Source organism: Symphalangus syndactylus, chromosome Y, assembly GCF_028878055.3.
Source record: "Symphalangus syndactylus isolate Jambi chromosome Y, NHGRI_mSymSyn1-v2.1_pri, whole genome shotgun sequence".
Lineage (NCBI taxonomy): Eukaryota > Metazoa > Chordata > Mammalia > Primates > Hylobatidae > Symphalangus > Symphalangus syndactylus.
The window spans coordinates 18,954,232-18,974,474 of record NC_072448.2 but is presented as its reverse complement, the minus strand read 5'-3'; the positions used below and the strand labels follow the sequence as shown (position 1 = coordinate 18,974,474).

Below are 20,243 nucleotides of genomic sequence, written 5' to 3'. Positions count from 1 at the left end.
ACCAGAGTGATGGTCAGGTAGGCATCACCTAGACATGAATCAGACAAGAGCCACGGAGTGTCTGCCAATGTGAGCAAGTTTCCTGGAGGGACTCCTGGACTTAGGATGGACATTAAGCTGTCCACTGGGTCAAAAACGCATCCCTTTCAGGGTGCAGGATAATCACCACACATAGTACCTTCATCTCCCCTGACAGCAGGACTGCCAGCCACCAGGCACTGGACCCCAGTTTAGCTGGGGGCTCTGAAGACTCGGGCTGTCCACACTAAAGATGAACACAGAGGACTCACTCAGTGCATCACACATGTGAGATGGAGTCCTCTTAGTATTTTCTTTTTTTCTCCTGGAGTTGGGGGTCTTGCTCTGTTGCCCAGGCTGAACTGCAGTGGTGTAATCACAGCTCACTGTAGCCTCAACCTCCTGGACTTAAGCCATCCTCCTGCCTTGGTTTCCTGAAGAGCTGGGCTTAAAGGCATGAACCACCACACGCTCCCCGGCTGCATTTTCTTTCAACTGGTCTGAAGTTCCCACTCAGTCCTTCCTGCTTTTCTTCTGTTATAAAAAGCTTATCAATTTCCACATAAAAGTAAATGGTTACACAAAAATACATTTTAGTAAGACACAGGCAGCGCCAATCCTCTCAGCCTGCGGGTTAAGGCTGGGAAGGGGCTGTTGTGGAGAAGGCAGGCATGTTTTTCACAGCGTATGGCACAGCAGCTGGCCCCACTCCTCTGCAGGGACCCACTGCTTTCCGAAGCTGAACCCCCAGGGACCTGCGAGAGGTGTGTGCGTGCTAGGAATTCACTCAAGTTGAGGGTGAGGGAACTTGGTTCTTGCAGGGATAGTTCACAGGGAGGCTCATGCTCCTCAAACACCTGGGGCAAGAACCAATTCCCTTTCAAATGTTCTCTCTGTCTCAAACTGACAGTGCTGGTCTGAACTTCATTCCATGAGAAGATGACCGATCACATCGGGGTGTCACCACCATAGCTATGGAAACCTCCAGCAGCTCTGATTCCTGGTTTGGTCCTGCTCTCCTCACAGACATCACAGACCCCACACTGAGCAGCAACAAGACAGCACTGTCAGAGGTGGCCAGCCCACCCATCAACCATCACCAAAACTCATCTCCTGTTCCTACTGTCAGGGCCGTAAGTTTTGCCAAAGGTCGTGCTGCAGATACACACCTCTCCACAGAGCCCCTACTGCCCTGAAGACACAGATGTCCCTCCACGGCCATGGGCGGCAGCAGCCCCCACAGTCAGCAGGTGGAGCTCAGTCCCCATTAGGCAGGTGTTAGGCTGAACCCACCACACCCAGGCCAGCCAGACATTTTTACGTTTTATTTTATTATTTTTATTTTTGGGGGCAATTTTATTTTTATTTTTTCATTTTATTTGGCCAGGAATTTTTACATTTCTGTTGGACAAGTCTGTCTACTCTTAGGTAAATCTGTGATATTTTAACCTGAGGGAAAGTACGTGGTATCATAAAGAAGAGTTACACAGAACTGAAATGCAATGTGTATTCCTTTCCGTGTGATGGTTCCTTGCCACTAAATCACAACGCATTCTTGCAGGTACAGGGGGTGTGCCCTGGGTGAAGGCTATTCTTAGCAGGGCTTGAGATCAGGCGTTTGAGACCAGCCTGCTCAACATGGTGAAAACCCGTCTCTACTAAAATTACAAAAATTAGCTGGGCAGTGGTGCACACCTGTAATCACAGCTATGCCGGAGGCTGAGGCAGGAGAATCACTTGAACCCAGGAGGCAGAGGCTGCAGTGAGCCAAGATCAGGCAACTGCATTCCAGCCTGGGTGACAGAGCAGAACTCTGTCTAAAATAAATAAATAAATAAATAAATAAATAAATATAAATAAATAAATAAAAGAACAAAGAAGGAAGGAAACCAAGAATCAAGATTGTTAAGAGTGTGAGGGAAAGAGGAACAGGGAGCTGGCACCAGGAACAGAGGTGGGGAGAACAGCTGGCACTTGGACGATGTTCTACTGAGGCCATTCCACAGATAAGACACAGAATCCCCAAGGTCCATCTGCAAGGAGGAGAGAAGACGCTACTCAGGGGGCTGAGGTGGGAGAGATGGCTTGAGTCTTGGAGGCTGAGGCTGCAGTGAGAAATGATTGTACCACTGCACTCCAGCCTGGGTGACAAAACAAGTCTCTGTCTCAAAGAAAAGAAAAAAGAAACCCACAGAAGAAAATATTTAGGATCTAGGAATAGGCAAGGAGTTGTTAGACTTCACAGTAAAAATGAGATATATAAAAGCAAAAATTGATAAACTGAACTTTATCAAAATGAGCAGCTTTTGCTGTTCCCCATTAGAGGGTAAAAAGACAAGAGGCAGATGGGGAGAAAGTGAGTAAACCACACGTCCAAAAAAGGGCTATGTCCAGAGCCCTGGAAAACACTCAGAAGTCAGTCAAGACACCCTCTGAGAAGATGCGCCCTTGGGTCTCAAGATCTGCACCCTCCAAACCTGAACTCCCATCCATCACCCCTTGCCTGGGTTTCCCACAATATCCTCAGGGCTTGGGGCTGCCTCCTTGTCCACCATCCCCAGGACCTAAGACAGTGACCAAAAAAAACAAGCAACCAAACTCTGAGGATAAAGGACCAGCTTCCAAGCCTCGCTTCCCAGAGGGCCCCAGACAGCTCCCCCCAGAGGCCCTCAAGTTGCTGCAGGAGACACCCGACAGTTTGGGGGACGTTTTTGGGTCAGAGGCTCCTCCCATTCCCCATTGGAGGTGCATGTGGAGGACAGCAGGGCAGGCAGAGGTGGCACCACGGGGAGCAAGCCACGGACAAAAGCTAGACCTGACCCTACTCTCCCACTCAAAGCCTGAGATCCTCAAACCAGCACCCACTTCCTCTGAGAGAAGAAAGGGCAGAAACAGCAGCATCAGCTTTGGGCCACCAGCAAGCACTCAAGAGCTGACTCCAGCAGGAATAAGCCACCCTGCTGGCCACTCCCTGCCTGGGGAGCCCAGAAGCCCAGGTCTCCTCGTCCACCCAGGGAATAAGCCACACCCCTGGCTCCTCACTGTCTGGGAAGCACAGAATCCCAGGCCTCCTTGTCCATCCATCCCCCAGGCTTGCTGTCCATTCTGGCTTGGGCCTGGGAGAATCTCCGCCAGTGTTCCCTAAATGGCTCTTATCAAGATTTTACCAATAGGACTTCCACATACAGCAGGTGACAGCAGATGCCCTGGCTCTGTGGGGGTGGAGGGTACCGGTGCTTTGAGGGATGTCTCAATGCACCAGGACAGCACAAGACACCCAACCCAGAGCAGCTGCTCCCACCTGAGTGCACCCTTCCAACCTGAGGTCTAAAATGGGGAAAAAGGCTGCATTCCCAAACCAATCCTGGCAGAGCAGATGCTTCTGAGCAGGAGAACACAGTCTGAACCCCAAGTGCGTTCTCTGTGCTCCAGCCAGGCCATACCAGCGTCATCCGGAGCTCAGCAGTGCTTGCAAACCCCATGGGAGCACAGGGGCAGTAGGCGGGCATGAGGTGTGAGTCAGACAGCCGGCTCCTACTGGGCCTCAGTTTCTCCCTCTTCCAGTGTCCATCTACCCACCTGGCAGGCAGTCCAAGGCTCCCAGGGCAGAGCATGCTTGATATATTCACTGCCATATTAAGGACAGAGGTAGGGGTGTCCCCAGGTCACACTGGGACCAGGACCAGGACCCTGGCTTCCCAGGACCTCATTCACTGCCCAGACACTGGAAGCCTAGACCTGAAAGAGCCCCTGGCAACCACTGCCAGGCACGCATGCTGATGACTTTATTTTTCACAGACTGAAAATATCGAGCCTGGCATGGTGGCTCAAGCCTCGAGTCCCAGCTACTTGGGAAGCTGAGGCAGGATGGCTGCTTGAGCCTAGGAGGTGGAGGCTGCAGTCAGCTATGATGATGGCACTGCACTCCAGCCTGGGTGACCAAATGAGACCCTGTCTCTGAAGAAAAAAGAAGTCGAAGCATGACATTTTCACAGCAGCCTTTTCCATGTGTGGCTGCACATCAGGGGCCATCATCTCGGCTTCTGCCACCCGAGGATGACTACATTAAAAGGAGACCTGTGTGAACCACTGCACATCCTCGGCTCCCATGTGAGATTAGTGCTGATGCTCGCCATCACTGCTTTCTAGCACAGGAGCCAGGACCTGGATGTCCATTGCTGGAGGAGCCTCCACTGCTCTCTGACTTATGCCCTTCCCAGGGGGGTTTGGGGTTGGCAGGACACCACCACGGACTGGCTGACGTAACCAACAAGGCTGGGGCTTTTCTCTTCCCCAGTGAGATTTTCCCATGACTGGCACAGTTTCCACCCCATCTTGTGCACTTTCATGAACAGAAACTTCCCCACAGAAGCAACAAAGCCTAATCTGGGACCTCAGAAGGACTGAGCATGCACCGCTGTGGCTCTACATAAAGGAACTTGTTTGGAGCTGGTATGATTCAACAAGAGGCCTTCAGTCCATGGATTCCGAGGCCTTGAGGAAATCTAGGGGGCAGAAGTAGCTATTCTTATGATAGCACAGAGAGGTTTTGTGGAAAAGTCGTTTGATAGATGCTTGCCGTTGGGCTCCAGTCACTCAAAAAGTGGTCTCTGCCTTCAGTGTGAAAAGTAACCCAAGCAGAGTGAACAACATTGCCCTCCATGGCCCTGTGGGCTCCATGAGACAGGAGCAGGCAGGTGTCTCTCCTCTGAGCTTCCTCATGGTCCCCTGGGAGGGCACCTGGTCAAAATGGAGAAGGCTACAAACTCACAAGACGAAGACCTCAGTGTTCACACCACACAGTCAGCATGGTGCAGCCACCCACCTTGCCCACCACATAGAGAGTCTTAAGAATGTGGCCAGAACCCAGGGTGTCCTGCAGATTTCTTCAAAACCCAAACCACCCACCCATCCTTGAGCAGCCTCCAGAAGCAACCATCAGAGGCACACTGAAGGCTACACATCACCAAAGAGGCCACATAAAGATGCTCCACAGAGAAGCAGCACAGCAAGCCTGAGGGCTCCAGAGGACTCCAAAAGGCATGGTGATTTCTGCTTGAGGTGCAGAGCCAGCTTGCCCAGCAGAGGCAGCGGGATCCCTGGAAACCCCGATGACCTATCTCTGAGATGTCTCTCCTCAGTGTCACCTCAGACATCATAGAATCTGAACTGCTCACCTCCAATCTCTGAAGACACTCTTCTCTGAAAACTCTATTCCCAGGACCACTTGCTCTGTGTACCAAAGGCGGTCGTTCAGGTCTCCATTGCTCACGCATTAGTTCCTGAAAAAGCATGTTGTTCAAGAACCAGAGACATGGGAGACAAGCAGCAGGAGAGGTATGACGCATTCTCCACAAATACCGCAGCAACGCCGCTTCGTCCTGGACACTGTAGGGAATCTCACTTTCATCTTCTATCCTTGGAGCTTTAAGAGCCTAAAGAGCACTTTTGTGGGCATCAGTCTGTCTGACTTCACAGCAGCCCAGAGGCAGATGGGAACACTGGGCACTCAGATGAGATAGGCGCCAGCACAGTGCCAAAGCCCTCAGCAGAGTCCACTGCCAGTGACAGGTTCAGAGACACTGTAAACCACAAGGCACACCACAGCAGTGCTGCACTATCCAGCCAAATGCACTGCTCAACTTGACTCTCAGGACATGTCATAGCTTCAGAGAGGACATTCTGGAACGTCACTGGCCTGTACAAAGTGTCACAGTCACCAAAGACAAACACTGAGAAACAGTGGGGCCTGCCGGTAATCACAGCTACTTGGGAGGCTGAGGCAGGAGGATTTCTTGAGCCAAGGAGTGCAAGACCAACCTGGGCTACAAAGCAAGACCCTGTCTCAAAAAACAAAACTAAGAAATGACTCAGGACGGGAAGAGGCCAAGGAGACTGAACATCCATGTCCAGGGCAGAAGTGCCTGTGGATGGGTCTGTGGGGCAGTCAGGGACACCGTGGCCTGGTCCGAACCAGCAGACCATATATGTCATAATCAGCCTTCAGGGAGCTTGCAGGAAGGCATCAAAGAACACTCTAACTACCATGGCAATGCTTCTGTAAGTCAAAAATTATTTTGCAATAAGAGGTGAAGCAAATTCCACCCTTAGCTGAGTATAGTCAAAACTAGGCTGTGCATGTGCTAAGACACATGCCTCCACACAGCAAGCCGCAGGCAACAAAGAAAACAGCAAGTGAACGGTTGGTTCTCTTGGAGCCAGAACCCTTGGGGAGAAAAGTCTCCCTCATCTATAATACCTAAAATGTAACTAGAATTCTTCTTAAAAATTAAAAATAAATCTTACAAAGCAGAAACTTAAACAGATGCTTGTACCCATGTAAACACAGCCTGACTGACAACAACCCATGTGTCCACCAATGGGCCAATAAACAAGATGCGGTCCCTACACACAAGGCAGCATTATTCAGCTTCAAAGAGAAAGGAAATCCTGATGTGTACCCAGCACAGATGGCCTCTGAAGATGTTCTGTGTGTGACAGAGGGCAGACATTAAAGGACATACACCGTAGGACTCCACTTCTATGAGGTCCCTACAACAGTCAAACTCAGAGACAGATAGTGGGACATAGGCTGCAAAGGGCTGCAGATGGAGAATGGGGAGGGTTGAATGGGGACAGGTTTTCTGTTTGGATTGAAGAGAAAGTTCTGAAGATACATGATGGTGGTGGTTGCTCAACAATGCGATGTACTTAATGCTGATGAACTTCAAAATGATTAAAATGGTAAATTTATGTGAATATATTTTTTAAATTGATTTTAGGGACAGGGTCTCGCTGTGTTACCCAGGCTGAAGTACAGAGGCTGTTCGCAGGCAAGACCATCGCACAGTACACCTCTTAGCTCGGGCCCCAGCACTCCTTCTGCCTCAGCCTCCCAAATAGCTGGGAACACAGGCATGCACCAAGAAGCCTGGCTATCTGTATATTTTACCACAATATCCACATAAAAAAAATCTTGAAAAAGTAGCTCAGAAGAAAAATAATTCCATGTCACCTTTATTGGGTCAGCTCCACCTAAAAAAAATTGTCAAAGCCAGATCAGAAGTCATTTTCAAGGGGTCACATATGGGGCGCCTCCCTTACCGCAGCACGGTGCCCTGATGGTCTTCTGCTCAAGGCCCTCTAACCAGTGTCACACCCTCTCCAGGGGGCACAGAGAGAGATGAGGCAGCACAAGCAGACACACTCATTACAGCCCTAAAAGCATGAGAGACACTGGGTCACACAGGCTGGAGTGCAGTGGGTGCCATGATAGCTCACTGCAGCCTCAAACTCCTGGGATCAAGCCATCCTCCCACCCCAGCCTCTTGAGTAGCTGTAGCTGGCAGTATACAGGCATGTGGCACCACGCCCAGCTACTTTTAAAAATTTTTTGCAGGCCTGGCCCAGTGGCTCATGCCTGTAATCCCAGTATTTTGGGAGGCTGAGCTGGGTGGATAGACTGAGGTCATGAGTTTGAGACCAGCCTGGCCAACATGGAGAAACCCCGTCTGTACTAAAAACACAAAAATTATCCGGGCATAGTGGTGACCCCAGCTACTCAGGAGGCTGAGGCAGGAGAATTGCCTGGAACTGGGGAGGTGGAGGTTGCAGTGGGTTGAGATTGTGTGACTGCACTCCAGCCTGAGTGACAAAGTGAGACACCATCCTAAAAAAATAATTAATTAATTAAATTTAAAAAATTTTTGCAGAGACAGGGTCTCACTGTTGCCCAGGCTGATCTCCTACTCCTGGGCTCATGCACTCCCCCTGTCTCAGCCCCCCAAGATGCTAGAACTACAGGTGTGACCCACTGCACCAGGCCTGCAGAGGGAATGTTTAAATGACACACATGAAAGGCAGCTCATGCACTGCCACCATCTGTCTATGGGGTTTACGTGGTTCTGGAAAAAGCACAGAGCTCTGCAAGGGATCAAGGGCCCAGGACAGCTAATGGCACAACAGGCATGGGCCTTGGCAGCCTTCACTTGGCTGAACCGTGTGCACGGAGCTCGTGCTACTGGCTGAACAGGCACCAGCACCTGCTTGATGTCCCCATGGGACATGGTAGAGGTCACAACCAACCACAACATGTAATCAGGAGTTCGAGACCAGTCTGGCCAACATGGTGAAACCCCATCTCTCCAAAAATACAAAAATTAGCTGGGTGGAATGGGGGGAGCCTATAATCCCAGCTACTAGAGAGGCTGACGCAAGAAAATCGCTTGAACCACAAGGCAGAGGTTACAGTGAGCTGAGATTATGACATTGCACTCCAGCCTGGGCAACAAAAGCAAAACTCCATCTTAAAAAAACAGAAAAAAAAAAATTGTCCCCAAATTAGCCAAGCATGGTGGTGCATGCCTGTAGGTGGGAGAATCTGGAAAGTTGACCCTGAAGTGAGCCAAGATCACACCACTGCACTCCAGCCTGGGTGACAGTGAGATCCTTTCAAAAAAACAAAACATAAACAAACAAAAACCTTCCACCAAAACTAATTTAACACCTTTTGCATGAACTGTGTTTTTTTTTTTTTCTTTTTGAGATAAGGTCTCACTGTCACTCAAGCTGGAGCACAGTTGCAGAATCTCAGCTCACTGCAGCCTCAACCTCTCAGGTTCAAGCAATCCTTCCACCTTAGCCTCCTGAGTGCCTGGGACCACAGGTGCCAACACCAGGCCTAAGTGGAAACAAGGTGGGACACTGTGGGCCCTGCTTCCTCCCCTCCTCCCTGGTGGTGAGCCACCTCCCTAGGCCCAAACCTGAAGGGAGGGGGCACCACAAGAGGAAATGTGCACTCCACGATAAATGCCCTAACAAAAAGAGAAGGTTTCAAAAGTGTATTTAAAATGTGTGGTTTTTTTTTTTTGAGACTGAGTTGCACAAACTGGAGTGCAGTGGCATGACCTTGGCTCACTGCAACCTCTGTCTCCTGGTTACAAGCAATTCTCCTGTCTCAGCCTCCTGAGTGATTGGAATTACAGGCACATACCACCATGCCCCACTAATTTTTGTATTTTTAGTAAAGACAGGGTTTCACGATGTTGGCCAGGCTGGTCTCGAACTCTTGACCTCAGATGATCCACTCACCTTGGCCTCCCAAAGTTCTGGGATTACAGGCACGAGGCATCTGCGCCTAGCATTCTTTTTTTTTTTTTTTTTTTTTTTTTTTTTTTTTTTTGAGATGGAGTCTCACAGTATTGCCTAGGCTGGAGTGCAGTGGCACTATCTTGGCTGAACACAACCTCCACCTCCCAGGATCAAGAGATTCTCTTGCCTCAGCCTCTTGAGTAGCTGGGATTACAGCCATGTGCCACCACACCCAGCTAATTTTTGTATTTTTGTAGAAACAGGGTTTCTCTGTGTTGGTCAGGCTGGTCTTGATTGCCTGACCTCAGGTGGTCCACCCACCTTGGCCTCCCAAAGTGCTGAGATTACAGGTGTGACCCACCATGCCCAGTCTAAGGTTGTTCTTTTAAAGACAACCTTTAAAATTTCTCAGCTTCTTAGCTAGTAGGAAATAAAGGGGAAAAAAGTCTTTGCTGATCATCAAAAAATGCAGATTTGGCCAGGTTGGTGGCTCACACCTGTAATCTCAACACTTTGGGAGGCTGAGACAGGCAGATCGCCCAAGCTCAGTAGTTCAAGACTGGCCTGGCCAACATGGTGAAACTCCATCTCTACAAAAATACAAAAATTAGCTAGGCATGGTGGCCCACACCTGTAGTCCCCGCTACTCAGGAGGCTGAAGCATAAGGATTGCTTAAACCCAGGGGGCGGAGGTTGCAGTGAGCTGAGATTATGCCACAGTACTCCAGCCTATGTGACAGAGCAAGACTCTGTCTCAAAAAAAAAAAAAAGAGAAAGGGCAGATGTAGTGGATCATGCCAATAATCTCAGCATTTTGGGAGGCCAACCAAGTCGGGCAGCTCACCTGAGGTCAGGAGTTCGAGACCAGCCTGACTGACACAGAAAAACCCCATCTGTACTAAAAATATAAAATTAGCTGGGTGTAGTGGCGCACGCCTACGATCCCAGCTACTCAGGAGGCTGAGGCAGAATTGCTTGAACCCTAGAGGTGGAGGTTGCGGTGAGCCGATATCATGCCATTGCACTATAGCTGGGGCAACAAGATCAAAACTCTGTCTCAAAACAAAAGAAAAAGGAAAGAAAAACTCAGATTCAACTGCCCTGTAACCTCATGTGGCTCAGGCACTGCAGAGTTAGGGTGAGAGGTCCTCAGGCAACACTGGTTACTACAGGCCTTGCATCCAGCCCATGGGAAAGGAAGGTGAGCTGCTGCCTAATTGTGGCTTCAGGCTGCTCTCTGCAACAGGTTTTCCCTGTATATTTATTGTATAGCTTATGGGAAAAGTATTCAGCAAACACAAAACAGTAAAAGAGTTCAGAGAGCTCTGATTTATAGAACTTACAAAAGCACTGAATCCGCCTTCCCTTCCAGCCATCCTGGCCAGACTGAAAACACCACAGGATGTCCAGGCCCACTGCTGTCATCCCCATGGAGTACAGGGCACTACCGGAAGAAAGAGAGTCAGGCACAGGCTCAGACAGTGTCACATGACAGACACGTTTCCAAGTCAGAACTACAACTGGCAATGTTTCCAAGATAAGACAAGGAATCCCTACATCTGGGACCAATGCACAGATTAAAATGGTTGTGGAAATGGGTTCTCTCGTCTGCTTACTATGCTGTTTCATGAAGGCTTCCCAAATGGTCAGATTGACTGTGCAAGTGCTGGAGATATCTAGTGATCTAGCCAGCCTTGTGACAATAACAGTGTTCAGGTTTTTCTATTTTCAGTATATTTTGTTTTCAAAAGTATGTGATCAGTTTCAATTAGCAAGGCAAGAGCAGCCTAGCAGTAAAAAAGCAAATCTGAGGCCAGGAGCGGTGGCTCAGGCCTGTAATCTCGACACTTTGGGAGGGTGTGGCAGGTGGATCACAATGTCAGGAGTTTGAGACCAGCCTGGCCAACATGGTGAAACCCTATCTCTACTAAAAATACAAAAATTAGCCAGGCATGGTAGCTACTTGGGAGGCTGAGGCAGGAGAATCGCTTGAACCCAGGAGGCAGAGGTCGCAGTCGTTCAAGATTGTGCCACTGCACTCCAGCCAGGGTGCAGAGCAAGACTCCATCCCAAAAAGCAAAAGAAGAAAAAAAAAAAAAAAAACTCCGCCTCTACTAAAAATACAAAAAACTTAGTTGGATGTGGTGGCACATGCCTGTAGTTCCAGCTACTCGGGAGGCTGAGGTGGGAGAATCACCTGATCCTGGGACGTAGAGGCTGCAGTGAGCTGAGATTGTGCCACTGCACTCCAGCTTGGGTGACAGAGTGAGACTCTGTCTCAGAAAAAAAAGCAAATCCCAGGACTTTTGCCCTCATCCTGAAGGAGGGCCTGCCCCAAACCTCCATCTTTACATTATTGGCCTGCAAAGAAATGAGAATAGACCTGCCCCAAGCCACCAACTTCTGTACATCATAGGCCTACAAAGACCTGAGAATGGGCCTGCCCCAGCTTTCTGTCTTGTGTACATCGTTGGCCGCTACTAAGACATGAGAATGGGCCTGCCCTAAGCCTCCATCTTCTGTGCATTATCAGCCTACAAAGAGGTGAGAATGGGCCTGCCCCTACCCTCCATCTTCTGTACATCACTGGCCTACAAAGACATGAGAAGCACAGCCTCAGAGCAGTGATATTCCAAGAGTTGCTGGGTTATAGAATTAGAGGTGCATCCTTTTATTTTCTGTATAGATGGGGTTCTCCCTGCTGCCCAGGCTGGTCTCAAACTTGTGAGCTCAAGAGATCATCCCTTCCTCGGCCTTTCAAAGTGCTGGGATTACAGGTATAGGCACTGCACCCAGCTTGAGGTGCATTTTTTTCAAGGGAGTACTTGCTAGTCACTGGCATTCCACATCTTCAGAGATTACAAGTCAAGAATAAACCTGTCTGTTTTCAGTACCCGTTGGATCCTCATTTGCTCCTACTAAGAAACCTGTCAGGGTCCATGGTCCATAATGCACATAGTTCCCACCTGGTCTGTTTCTCTCTCAACACTGAAATGAGAATTTCACATTCCTGTTTCTACCCTCTTCCCATTCCATTTTCTTATTTGTAGAAGACAGAAACCCCAAGACATTATCAAAGTACTCCTTGACTCTTTCTTTTTTACTGCTAGGGTGATCTTGCCTTGCTAATTGAAACTGATTGCTTACTTTTGAAAACAAAATATACTGAAAATAGAAAAACCTGAACACTGTAATTGTCACAAGGCTGGCTAGATCAGTAGGTATCTCCAGCATTTGCACACTCAATGTGACCATTTGGTAAGCCTTCATGAAAGAGCATAATCAGTGAAAATTAAACAAGAATGTCAATTCAGAAGTGTCAGACCACTAAAGAAAGTGACTAAACAAATTCCAGCAGACTTGCACACAGTTGGCCTCCATAGCCACAGGTTCCCCACCTCTGCACATTCAACCAAGCACAGATTGAAAATATTTGGGGAAAAATGTGCATCTATACTGAACATATACAGACACTTTTTTGTCATTATTCCCTAAACAATAAAGTATAATGATTTAAATAGTATTTACAGGGTATTGGGTATTATTAGCAACCTAGAGATGATTTAAAGCGTATCAGAGGATTTTTGGAATATTTTTTTTTGAGATGGAGTCTTGCTGTGTCGCCCAGGCTGGAGTGCAGTGGCGCAATCTCGGCTCACTGCAAGCTCTGCCTCCTGGGTTCACACCATTCTCCTGCCTCAGGAGTAGTTGGGACTACAGGCGTGAGTGATCTCACTCACCCACTTGCATTTGTGCAAGTCCGAGGGCCAAACCCTGACATGGGAAGCCCACTTGGTCTCACCATATCCGCCACAGACCCAACAATGGGAACAATGCCATCTGCAGACCACCTGCATCTGTGGACACAAGACCACAGACCCAGCAGCGGGAATGATGTCATTTCCAGAACACCTGTGCCTGTGAACAAACCACCATGGACCCAGTAGTAGGAATGACATCATTTCCAGAACACCTGTGCCTGTGGACAAACTGCTATGGACCGGGCACTGGGGAAAAGAGACTCATGTGTGCTTGAGATTCACAGCTGTGCTCCTCCTGCATTGTCTGGGGCCTTCACACTGGCATCAGAGCCAGACCTGGGAATGTCCCATGTACCACCTTCCTTTCCAACAATCGTTTTATATGAATTCAAACAATTTTAAAATCAGCTTAAAAACAAAATGAAACCTACTGAAAAGGTTTGGCAAAATAATTGCTTTGGATATAGGAAGGTACATTTTAGATATCACTGTGTCTTGTTATAATTGATTCTAATCCTGCATCTAATACTTAAAGCTCATATTCACAAAGGCAATTATATAAAGCCCACTGCTTATTTCAGAGAGCAAATTTTTGTTCTCAGGTTAGTATTTAATTATTAGAAACTATCTGCTTCCAATATTTAATTACCAATTGTGTTTTCTACTAGAAACATGGGGCACCCTGTGAAACTGTGACCCATCCAGTCAGCTCCTCGTGGCTCCTGATCATGTGGACCAGGCCCAGGCCCAGCCTTCACAGCCACATTGATTAGCTCAGGAATAGAAAGTCAAACCTGTTGAGTCCTTCATCTCAATTTGTATTTGGAGAAGAGACTTTGTCTTTGGGGTCCTGGAGCTAGAAGGGTGAATTGTGAAGAGAGGTATTAGCATCTTTCCACTGTGGCGAAGAAGCCAGCCATGGCTGAAGAGGACCAGGCCCACAGAGTGTAAAAGAAGGTGGGAGATGAGCATCCCAGGGCCAGGCCTGTGTCCCTAGATCCAGTGCCTTGAAGGGTTGTGTTCCCTTTCATTTGCGTGTCATGAGCCAATCCCCTTTTTACTATGCTACCTGTGGAAGTCCATTAGCTACTGGGCTGCTCGTACTGGCCAGAGGCCTGAGATCTTTCCTGAACATCCCTGGCAAGGGTTCAGAAGCCTCATATGAGTTTAGCTACTAGGAAAGAAGGATCATATCTGGGTATCCAATTTCTAGCCTATTCCTAAAAGTAACTAGTTTGAGGTGTCTCTGGTTCCAGGGAGTATTCCTTAGGGGAATGATAAGATATTTGAAGTCAGAAAGGGTTTTCTGGTCTGTGGCTGGGCTCTCAGTTTTATTTTCATTTATTTATTTATTTTTTGAGATGGAGTTTCACTCTTGCTGCCCAGGCTGGAGTGCAATGGTGCATTCTCGGCTCACGCGACCACCTTCTCCTGGGTTCAAGCGATTCTCCTGCCTCAACCTCCCAAGTAGCTGGGTTACAGGCACCTGCCACCACGCCCAGCTAATTTTTGTAGTTTTCAGTAGAGACAGGGTTTCACCATGTTGGCCAGGCTGGTCTCGAACTCCTGACCTTAGGTGAAGAGCCTGCCTTGGCCTCCCAAAATGTTGAGATTATAGGTGTGAACCACCATGCCTGGCCTGGTCTCCCGGTTTTGAGCTGAATGTGCCATGTAGCCAACAGGATGCTCTGTTTGGTTGTCTCTGGGATACAGCCAGTCATCAGATGCTTGTGTCTTCATTGTTTCATTCCCAGTCAGCCACTGTCAACTGAACTGCTCCCTGATGCCTGCTGGACAGAACCTGGAGTCTGGAATCTCCCTTAAGGATGGCAGTCTCATGCCATCAGCCCATATCATTAGGTGACAGGTTATCATTGGCCTGTTCTGGATCCCAGTGGCCTCTGGCCATCATAAGTTCTCAGCACATCAGTGGTGGATCTGCCACTCGAGTTTACCATGAACCAGAGCGGAATTTTGATGGCCACAGCTGACAGAGAAGAGGCTCAGGGACCAGTGACACATCCCAGGCTTTTCTGCCAACACCTAAAAGAAACTACTTGGCCAGGTGCGGTGGCTCATGCCTGTAATGCCAGCACTTTGAGAGGCCAAGATGGGTCGATCACTTGAGGTCAGGAGCTCGAGACCAGCCTGGCCAACATGGTGAAACCCCATTGTTACTAAAAAAAATACACACACACACACACAAAAGGCAGGGAACAGTGGCACACACTTGAAATACCAGCTACTTGGGAGGTGGAGGCAGAAGAATCACTTGAACACAGGAAGCAGAGGTTGCAGTGAACAAAGATTGCACCACTGCACTCCAGCCTGGACAACAAAGCAAGGCTCTGTCTCAAAAAAACAAAAACAAAACAAACAAACAAAAAAAAACAAAAAAAACAAGTAGGGTTTCTGGATGAGAACAAACAAAAGAACACTTCAAATAAAGATAAGGTATCTAGAGCATGGCCTTGTGCTGCAGGCAGGCCAGGCCTCATCACCATGTGGGGCTGTGCCCAGGGCCAAGGTGGGAGCAAGCCCTGGTGCCACACAGGACTAATGCTTCCAGCTACTCTTTGCTCCCCCTTCCTCACCCTCCCCAGTGTCCCCCTCAAGGCAAACAGGCATTTGGTGTTTGATCCCCACAATCATATGTGTGTTTGCAATTGGAGGTGGGATTGAAGGTTCTTGGAAATGTTCCCTTGAAGGGCTTCCCTCCCCTTTTCCACCTGGCTGCTGACTTCCCATCTTCTCTGCTTGAGGATGCCTCCCTCCTCCTGGGCCTCTGAGGCCAAGTGCCTGCGTGAGGGTGAGGGGGCTGAGTCACATCCCTTCTCAGGGGCTTTGGGCACCATTCGATATTTAAATGATCATTAAACAAACTAGTGGTTGGTGGAGTTGTTAACTCATACAAGGAGAGGAGCATTTGCCCAGGATGTACTTAAAGGCCTGTTTTATCGAAATACTATGGAAGATAAATCTGAATTTGAAGTGTTCTCTTTCTCTCTGGGAGTTTGTGGAGAGTAATGTTCTCACATCTGTTCAGGGAGAGAGACTCACCCAGGTGGAAGGGGGGTTGGAGTTTTAATACAAATTACAGTGAACCCTTGAATAACACAGGGGTTGAGGGCAACAACCTCCTGTGGAGATGAAAATTTGTGTATAACTTTTAACTTTCCCCAAACTTAACTAACAGCCCCCTGTTGACCAGAGCCTTCCTAACCACATAAACCTGGACACACACATTTTGTATGTTATGTGTGTTGTACTCTTACTGTTAGGGTAAATCAAACTAGAGACATGAAAATATAAAGATCATGAGGAGAAAATAGTCTTAAGCCTCTTGCAGCAGCAGTGGATCTCCATAAATGACTTTCGTCCTCCTCGTTTTCACATTGAGGAGGCTGAAGAGGTAGATGAGAGGTAGGTCTTGCTGTCTCAGGAGTAGAGAGGTGGAAGAAAATCTGTGTATAAGTGAACCCATGCAGTGCAAACCCAGAGCCAGGTTATTCAAGGGGTCAGCCCTACTTACATTCTATCCCTTTACTGAAGGTGAATTTCAACCCCGAAGAAGTCTTTTTTTCTGTGAGTTTTAAGAATGAGTTGTGTCATTACAAGTTTTTTCTTGTGCAGTGCTTCTCAGATGTTAGTATGCAGAACAGAACATGATTAAAGTGCAGGTGTGGATTAAGAAAGTCTGAGTGGACCTGTGAATCTCCATGTTCCAGGAACTCCCTGGTGATGTAAAGGCATCTGGCAAGTAGTGCTCCAGGGCAGCCCTGCCCCAAAGCACCCCACTCCCCACACTGCCCCACAGCCTCTTCCCCACAGGCCCCACCCCACAGCCCCCCTTTCCACATCCTGCCCTGCCCCACAGGTGTCTCAGGGTCATCCTGGCCTAGCTCTGATCCTGGAAGCCCAGTAGAGGCAGCTCTGGATTCCCCACCAGTGCCTGCTCTTCAATTGTCAGCTGAAGAGACCAGATAGGCTGAAATTCCTGGGGTTTTTGCTAAACTGACATTGCAGCAGTCAATGTAACCACCAGTGAATCAGCAGAGCCTGTTGGCTTGATTTCAGAGTGCTGTGCAGCCCCTGGGAGAAGTCACTGACATGGCTGAGTAACAATGTCTTGGCCCTTGGCTAGCTCTGCCATTTGACAGCAAGGGGCAAGGCTGACAAGCCCTGAGCCCAGTAGAGGGAACACAGTGCAGTGGGGGACCAGAGGTGCCAGAGGCATCACCAGGGTGGCTTCTAGGAGGACTAGGATGTCAAGTCTTGGAAGAGAACAAAAGCAACCGGAGCCTTTGTCCTCATCTGGTGTCTCCCTGAAAAAGTCTCTAGAGTGGGCCACATGCTGCATGCCTGGTGTCTGCAGACAGGTCCCGGGAGGTGTAGGATGGGCTAGATGGCAGCTACATCCAAACCAGCTTCATCCACATCCACCTAATGCTTCAGCAGCACATCTCAGCTGTCACCCATCTCTATGACTGTGATGAGGGTGGTGGTTCATGGAGAGGCGGGTCTGAGGTTGCAGGGCCTCAAGCACATAGCTGCTATTGGTAACATTACCATCGGTAATATGTTGCAGCAAGGCCAGGTGGACATGAGGGTCCTGGAAGGGCAGAAACCTGGATGGTCTTAGCTATTGTCATGCTGGTGGCTGGAGAAACATCTGTTTCCAGAAAACACAGCACACTCCTGGGACAACACTCCCAAGCCCCGGGAGTGTTCACTGTGATATTCTGCCTGATGGGTGCGACCCATTTCCTCCACCTCCTGAGTGGACTCTCAGATCCCTGGTCCATTGGGAAAGGTTCCTGGGCACAGCACCAAGCTAGGGACATGGAGAAAATCAGGTGTTTCAGGAGTGAAGTGATATGCCCCCTCATTGTCAGGGCCCAGACATTGTCCATGGGCCATACACTCACATCCGGGATCAGGGTAGTGGACTCTACCATGATGAAGACCCCATTTTTCCATCCTGAGAGCAGGCAGTCTGGATTTTTAAAAATATTACTTGCTGATAATCCTTAAACTTCTACTTAAACATTACCATGGAGTTTCACAGCCATCAGTTTGAACAGCCTTCTCTGAGTCAAGTGTTGAGATGCCATTTCTCCAGGCTGAGACATTCCAGTTTTGTGGTGGACAATTGGAAGAGAATGTAAAATTAATAGGTTCAGGTAGAGAGAGAAACTATCTCTGGCCTCAACCATCAGGGATAGTGGATAGAAACACCTGCTCACCTGCCCTGCAGGTGGAGGTGTCAGGCAGTGAATACATTGACCTGACCTGCCCTTCTCTCCAGAATAGCTTTAGATATGTTCTTATGCCAGTTAAGTACTAAGACAGCACTTTGTGAGATTTTATCATTTATTTTGGAAAGACAAAGCAGGTTGTGAGAAGGTGTTGAGGAGAAGCATCTTGTGGTCTCACCCAAGCCTGCATCCGGGGGAAGGGCACACAGTGTAAGCTTGAGCTGACTGGGTGCAAGTGAGAGAGGCTGGGACTGGAGCTGCCACCCACATTTGTGTCTGCACCTTTTGTTTCAAAAACCACATTTTATGGGTGAGTGAGATGGTAAATACAGGGGAGCATGTTGCATAAGCTATTTCTCTTGGAATGGTCGTGCACAGAGGTGCTGCTGTGGCGAAAAGAGCAGAGATGCATGCACAGACTGGTTTGTATGAAATGTTTTCTAACTGATGTGTCAAGGACATGATGGGGGACAGTGGCTTTGGGCATGGGGGTGTAGGTGTTCCCCCATTCCTCTTGTAAATGCACCAGGAAGGCCTGGCTGTGATGGTGAACAAACCTAGAAGGCCTGCAGGCAGGGAGGAGGCCCATGCTCCTAAGGGTGTCCATGCTGGTCATGGCGTGGTGAAGTTGGTACCACTACAGAAGAGACCAGGACGAGGCTGGGAAGGAAGAAGTGCACTAGCACTGCGTGTTGCAGATGGGCCACCTCACACCATGGTGGCCGGAAGTAAGAAGCAGGGGCTTGGGGAAGGCCTCCGCCACTGCCTGTTGTGTTTTCTGCAGGAAGAGTGGGACGGGGCAGAGCAAATAGTTCAGGAGTGGCTACTTTGGAAAGTTCTTGCAGGCTTTGTGCTGTAGCTTCCTAGCTTCCTGTATTACCTGGCTTTCTAGCTTCCTGTATTACCTGGTTCTGCGATTGTTTCAGGCAGGGATTGGCTTTTGTACCTGGCTCTGTGCTTGTTTCAGGCAGGGCTTGGCTTCGGTGTGGACTCTTACCAACTTACGAGTTGGATAAGAAGGTGGTTGGGTTGCTTGGGAGCCCTTGGCTATCTAGGAATTTGCTGGCTCTGAGAGGGGCAGTCTCTCCCTGGGCAGAAACTTTTAAGATGCCAAAATTTCCTAAAATAAAATATGATTAATAAAAATAAAACATGAATAATACAGTCTGTGTCCTTGGATTTCCTGGGAAACCCACAAGCTGGAGCCTGAATCCCAGTGAGGACATCTGCTTCCATAAGTGTGGAGTTGGGACCTCAGAACTTGTGGGACTCCCTCAGAGACACCCCTTGCCCACCAAGTTAGGGAACTGGGTATGCAAGAAGTACAGGCCTGGTGGGGATAGGAGCTACTTCCCAGGTGGTGAATGGGGTGTGAGGTTGAGGCTGTGGACATGACCTGCCAGACCTGAGGGCTGAGGTACTGCACTGCATGTTGTGGCCTTGCCTGTGCTGCAGGGAAGGGACTGTTTTGTGGTGCATGACCATTTTGGGTGCAGCCTGTACCAGCTGAGACCCAGGATCCAGGTGCTGCTGACTGCCACCCAGAACATAGCCACACCCTAGACCATATGTACCATATGTCCCTTTCTGCCACCACGAAGTGCTTGAGCCCTCTCTGTTCTCCTTCCTGCTCAAAGCTGCCACTCCTGTTGCTGGTTACCACTTTATGGGAGGCAAATCCTGAGAAGTCCCTTCATGGGCCTGGTCCCAGCCCCAGGCCTGATCAGAACAGCTGCCTGCCTTGACCAGTTACTGGGTCTATCAAGGACAGTGTGAGAGTGGATAAGTTTTGTGCAGCCTCTGAATTCAATGAATTGTGTGTCCTCTCTTTTGAAGCAGGTGGTTGATGATGAAGCACTGGCCATGTAAATGAAGATCAGGCGAGGAGCAGGATGATGCCCAAGGGCAGGTGCCGTAAAGCACCACAGCAGGAAGAACTTCCCCTCAGCAGCAACATAGTGGAGAAGCAGACTGGGGAAAAGGTAATGCTGCCCCACTCCCCCCGCTGCATACACACTGCACCCAGATGGGGATGAGGCAGGAATGGAGTCTTTCCCGCATATGGCCTGTTCTCTGCCCTCCAGCCCTTTCCTTGTGCCCCTGTCTGCAGCCAGGG

General features: G+C 49.0%; 1 pseudogene; it reads left to right on the top strand.

The window, feature by feature from the left end:
* Window positions 1-1,238: 1,238 nt before the first annotated feature.
* Window positions 1,239-20,243, top strand: part of LOC129476708 (uncharacterized) — a 99,624-nt pseudogene continuing 80,619 nt past the window's right edge.